The sequence below is a fragment of the Setaria viridis genome, chromosome 5, assembly GCF_005286985.2.
Source record: "Setaria viridis chromosome 5, Setaria_viridis_v4.0, whole genome shotgun sequence".
Taxonomy (NCBI): domain Eukaryota; kingdom Viridiplantae; phylum Streptophyta; class Magnoliopsida; order Poales; family Poaceae; genus Setaria; species Setaria viridis.
In genome coordinates this window covers 24,490,100-24,496,501 of record NC_048267.2, presented here as the reverse complement: position 1 = coordinate 24,496,501, position 6,402 = coordinate 24,490,100, and the positions used below count along the sequence as shown (strand labels likewise).

Genomic DNA, 6,402 nt, shown 5'->3' with positions numbered 1-6,402 from the left:
CTAAGAAAATCCATAAAGGTTCTTGTACTATTTTTTGCTGACGTGGCCTCTTATGTCACTCTCCTATATTTTCTTTTCTCTTCCCGTCCTCCCCTATCATCGTCTTCCAGTTCCAGGAAGGCAGGAACTCGACATTAGCGCAATCCTCACTGCATGGAGGATTACGCGCTCACTTGCCTGGCTGCCTCCACGACGTGCGGCTCCAGCACGCCATGTACGACTTCGCCGTGGAGGTGTCCGACGCCGCCAAGCAGGTGCTGTCGACTATCACAGAACGTGTGGAGGTCGCGTGGTGCGAGTGCTGCATCGTCAGGGAGAGCTACTGCGGATGCGTGTGCGGGCTTTGCACGGAGGGCATGAACGGTGAGGCTGAGAGCCGGCCGAGGGGCCGCATGGAATATATTTCTGCAGGATTATACTTGCGAGATCTGGTGATGATTTTGTGTGGCCAGCCACCTTCAAGATGTATGCCTCCGTGTTACTTATATTAGATGTCGATTTTGCAGGTTGCTCAAAGCTCACAAGGCTCACGCTAGCTACGCTCGCACGCTTGCTGTCCTTCCGCACTCTTTTGCCATCTGCACTTTTCATAGGCAATCCGTCGAGCACATGAAGTGCATCCGCCAACGAGGCCCAAGGCGACAGCTCAGGGAAGGTGGAGGGATGCGAGGAGGTGCTCACGGTGGGGCCGAATGAGCAGGGGAATGGCCGGCGACAGAGAAGGAGGCGAGCTCGGCGGCAACAACTTGGCCTCTGCGACAGAGTCTTGTCTCTAGGGCCCTTCACGTGAAACAAGGAGGGAGACAACATTAGAGGTTGAACATTGGAGCACAAAGGCGAAGATTTCATCGATGAAGCTCACCGACGGTGGAGAAAAGGGTCGTCGAAGTTGCTCACCGGAGCTCCGACGAACTCGGTTTCCCGAGGCTAACTCCACTTATCCGAAACAGAGGTCACGGCATCCATAGGGATGAACGACGTCGCCCGGAGCTTGATGTGGTCACGGCCAGCGCGGAGTTCACCGAGGTTGACGAAGCAGGAGCCGGGAAGAGCTTTTGTGGTCCGTTTCTTGCTCCACTATCCATTCCACCACTTGGAGCAAGAGCGCGATATGTTCTGTGCATTCAATGCTCGGGGTCGGGGGTTGTGAAGGATTTCTTCGGGGCATTCAATGCATCGCAGATGGGATCGTATAGGCTGGCGACGGCGAGGTGCTGGCTCAGCTAGCTCCTCTCGGCTCTATCCGCGCGGGGAAAGGTAGAAGAAGATGCCAGAGGATGCCATGTGGGTCCCACAGAACATGTTGCCGCCTAGGATGGGTGACGTGTCACCAGCTCGGACAAGATCGGGGAGGTCGCGCCCCGCTGGCCTGCTCAGTCTCCGGCGGCGGCTGCCGCCGGATCCGTCTCCGCTACCCCAGCCGACGTTATTCGAGCATGACTCCCTCCGCACCCCCAATATCCTCCACGGTCATATCAACTGGCGGTGTCCCCGCCGCCGCGTGTCATAACCCGTGGCCGTCGATGGTGAGAACCGATGCGTGAGGAAGACGATGATGGTCATAATCCGACCGTGGCCGTCGATGGTGAGAATCGAGGGTGGCCGCCGAGGAGGAAATCGTCGGGATGATCTACATCTCATGTCCGGCGCCGGTCGAATCGCTGCCGCCGCCAGGCCTACCGCCGCCCCTCGACCTTTCCCTCTATGCCCGGTGGCCATTAGAGGCCCCGGGCAACCCCGAACTCTAACCCTAACTCCGTCGGCTGCCACCTACCGCCGCTGACCTCGACCACCGCCGGCGCCCGACGGCGACCTCGCCGCCGAGCCGCTCCCGCTCAGTTCCCACCCCTCCGTAAGCTCCTACCCTAACCCCGGGTTCCCGTTGGCGCGCGGCGGCGGCGCCCGTCAAGCATGAGCGGTGGTGGTAGGGAAAGGGTGTTGGGATACGAGGTAGGCTACACTAGCGCAAATCAAAATTTTCTACCGCGTATAACCAGGAAGAACTGCCGTATAAGGATCACGGGATTACCACTCGACGCACTACTGGTGCGGAAGATGTAGATTTGCGTCGATGCAGTGAAGACGATCACGTAGTCGTACGTAGTCGATCAACGTAGTCGTACGTAGTCGATCACGTCCAGCAGCTCCTCAGCAGCTCGTCCACGTGCACAGCAAGATCGCCTCCGGTACCGTGGCTCGTCGTCGTCTCGTCGCGGCTCGTCGGCGGCTCGTCGGAGGCTCGTCCAAGTGCTGCAGGCGCAACACCTCCAAGGTATCCACACGTGCAGGGAGGAAGCGTCGCAAGCCGGATTGCTAGATCCGCGAGTTGCAACAGGCGAGGGCGTGGGAGGCGCGGCAAGAGTGTTCAGCCAAAAGGTGTGAAACCCTAGGGCGCCCCCACCCCTCTATTTATAGGGGTTCCTGATGGGCCTCTGGATCCGAGGCCCATTAGTACTCCTAAACCTAATCCAACTCGGATAAGATCCGAATTGGGCTTCCAGCCCCTTAAGTGTGTGACCCTATGGGTTCGGATACGTATAGACATGGCCCGAGTACTCCTACTCGGCCCAATAGTCGGTAGCGGCCTCTAGCAAGACGTGCCAACTCCTATACGCATACGAAGATCATATCAGACGAACCATCACAACATAATATACATGCTATTCCCTTTGCCTCACGATATTTGGTCTAGCTTCAAGCCGACCGCTCTTTCTCGATCCTGTGATTCGGAATCCCTTTGTAGGTTAACTCTTAACCGTACGTAGCATGGCCATGCATTTTCTGATCCGATCACTCGAGGGGCCCAGAGATATCACTCTCAATCAGAGAGGGGCAAATCCCATCTTGATTGACCATGTCTCATAGCATGCTTCTTGACAAACCCGAAAGCTACCTTTATAACTACCCTGTTACGGCGTAGCGTTTGATAGCCCCTAAGTAGGTCGATCCACATCTAGAATACATGCGACAATCTCAGGTCTAAGGACAAAGCGTATATGTTGTTTAAAGAGAGAACTACTTCTCGTGTTGGGTCAGTCCTAACACATGTCTCAACATGTGTCCACATTATTAGTTCAACATCTCCATGTCCATGACTTGTGAAACATAGTCATCAACTAATACATGTGCTAGTCTAATATTCATGTGTGTCCTCACATGAACTCCGACTAGGGACAACTTTAGAATAACCATACAAGTAAAGAGTTTCACATACAATTCACATAATTGCAAATCAATTCAAGTAGCCTTTAATGGATATTCAATGAACACAATATACAAATCATGGATACAAATGGAATATCATCATCTCTATGATTGCCTCTAGGGCATACCTCCAACAGTCTCCCACTTGCACTAGAGTCAATCTAGAAGGTACCTAATACCCATAGCTCTTACATGCGCATCATGCTTAGCTTGCGGGAGTGGTTTTGTCAACAGATCAGAAATGTTCAGATCCGTGTGTATTTTGCATATCTTGATCTCACCCCGGTTAACGAAGTCTCGAATGAGATGAAATCGCCGCATTACGTGTTTGTTCTTCTGGTGATTCCTTGGCTCCTTTGCTTGCGCAATTGCCCCATTGTTATCACAGTAGAGATTCAATGGGCTGGATGCATTCGGGAACACACCAAGCTCAATGAGGAAATTCCTTATCCAAACACCTTCCTTCGCGGCTTCCGAAGCCGCGATGTACTCGGCTTCTGTCGTAGAATCGGCCACCGTCTCCTGCTTGGAACTCTTCCAACTAACAGCACCACCATTTAGTGTGAACACAAATCCTGATTGTGACTTTGAATCATCTCTGTCGGTTTGGAAACTAGCATCGGTGTAACCTGTTACAACGAGCTCCTCCTAACCTCCATAGACGAGGAACATATCTTTAGTCCTTCTCAAGTACTTAAGAATGTTTTTCACCGCTGTCCAGTGACTCTCACCTGGATCAGATTGGTGTCTGCTTGTCATACTTAGCGCATATGAAACATCTGGGCGAGTACTTATCATTGCATACATGATAGATCCAATAGCCGAGGCATATGGCACTCTACTCATGCGATCCCGCTCATCAGCAGTCGAAGGACACTGAGTCTTGCTGAGATGTATGCCATGTGACATAGGCAAGAACCCTTTCTTTGCCTCTTCCATGTTGAACCTCTTCTACACTTTGTCAATATAAGTATCTTGGCTCAAACCTATAAGCCTTCTCGATCTATCTCTATAGATCTTAATGCCCAGAATATATGCCGCTTCCCCTAAGTCCTTCATCGAAAAACTATTTTTCAGTGAAGTCTTTACGGACTCAAGCATAGGAATGTTATTTCCAATCAGTAATATGTCATCCACATATAAGATTAGAAATACTACAGAGCTCCCACTAACCTTCTTGTAAACACAAGACTCTTCTTCGTTCTTGGTGAAGTCAAACCCTTTGACCACTTCATCAAAACGAATGTTCCAACTCCTAGATGCTTGCTTCAATCCATAAATGGATCTCTGAAGCTTGCATACCTTTCCAGCATTTTTCGGATCGACAAAACCCTCGGGCTGTATCATATACACGTCCTCAGCTAGGTTTCCATTCAGGAAAGCTGTCTTGACATCCATCTGCCATATCTCATAATCGAAATACGCAGCTATAGCTAGAATAATCCGAATGGACTTAAGCATCACTACGGGCGAGAAGGTCTCGTCGTAGTCAACTCCTTGAACTTGTCGAAAACCTTTTGCGACAAGTCGTGCTTTATAGATGTGAACATTTCCATCCATGTCCTTTTTCTTCTTATAGATCCACTTGCACTCTATGGCTTTAACACCATCAGGCGGGTCAACCAAGTTCCAAACTTGATTGTCTCCCATGGACTCTATTTCGGATTGCATGGCACTCTGCCATTTTTTGGAGTCTGGGTCCATCATTGCTTCTGCATATGTCGCAGGCTCATCATTGTCCAACAATAATATTTCCCACATTTCGCGGAGCCTTGCCGACCTTCGTGGTTGCGGCGGTGCTTCTCTTGCCATGGGTATCTCAATTTGTTCTGCTACGTTAGCATCACTCATTGATTCTTGCCCGATTGGCTCATCTTGAACTTCTTCAAGATGCACTGTCTTTCCACTCTTTTCTCCTTTGAGAAACTCTTTCTCTAGGAAAACCCCGTTCCGAGCGACAAACACTTTGCCTTCTGATCGGTTGTAGAAATAATATCCCAAAGTTTCCTTTGGATATCCCACGAAAATGCACTTATCCGACTTGGGTGTGATCTTGTCCGACTGAAGTCGCTTGACAAACACTTCACATCCCCAAATCTTTAGAAAAGACAGACTAGGAACCTTTCCAGTCCATATCTCATATGGTGTCTTAACTACGGATTTAGATGGTACCCTATTTAGTGTGAAAGCTGCTGTTTCTAGAGCGTATCCCCAAAATGACAACGGTAGGTCCGACTGGCTCATCATTGATCGAACCATGTCTAACAAAGTTCGATTACGTCGCTCGGACACACCGTTTCTCTGAGGTGTTCCAGGCGGTGTAAGTTGTGGAACAATTCCGCAACTCTTTAGATGATTGCTAAACTCGTGGCTCAAATACTCGCCTCCACGATCAGATCGTAAGGCCTTAATTTTCTTGCCACGCTGATTTTCAACTTCATTCTGAAATTCCTTGAACTTTTCAAAGGTTTCAGACTTGTACCTCATCAAGTAGACATAGCCATATCTACTAAAATCATCAGTGAAAGTTATGAAGTATTGGAATCCTCCTCTAGCCGTCGTGCTCATTGGTCCGCATACATCACTATGTACGAGTTCCAACAAGTCTACTGCTCTCTCAGGAAATCCTGTGAAAGGCGTCTTAGTCATCTTGCCTAGCAAGCAAGCCTCACATGTCTTGTATGATTCAAAATCAAACGAAGTTAGAAGTCCATCAGAATGGAGCTTCTTCATGCGCTTTTCACTTATATGACCCAAACGACAATGCCACAAGTAGGTAGGACTCAAATCATTAGGCCGAGGCCTTTTAGCACTTACATTACAGACAGGTGAACCATCAAGATTTAAAACAAACAATCCATTCACAATGGGTGCAAAATCCATAAACATATTATTCTTAGAGATCACACAACCATTGTTTTCACTCGCAAATGAATAACCATCCTTCATCAAGCATGAAGGAGACAAAATGTTTCGACTTAAACTAGGAACAAAATAACAATTATTCAACTCCATAATAAATCCTGACGGGAGGTGGAGTTGCATCGTCCCGACGGTCAAAGCAGCAACTCTTGCATTATTGCCCACGCGGAAATCAACTTCACCTCTTTCCACGCTTCTACTTCTTATCATTCCCTGCATCGAATTGCAAATATGAGCAACCGATCCGGTATCAAATACCCAAGAATTAATAACTGT

The 6,402-nt window shown here is 49.2% G+C and overlaps 1 long non-coding RNA gene across 1 annotated transcript; it reads right to left on the bottom strand.

Moving 5' to 3' along the window:
* Nucleotides 1-438: 438 nt before the first annotated feature.
* LOC117858722 (uncharacterized) lies at nucleotides 439-1,405 on the bottom strand. The gene is made up of 2 exons (XR_004641027.2): nucleotides 863-1,405; nucleotides 439-780 (listed from the first exon to the last, which is right to left on the bottom strand). It is a non-coding gene; the product is annotated as an uncharacterized lncRNA (long non-coding RNA).
* Nucleotides 1,406-6,402: the final 4,997 nt, after the last annotated feature.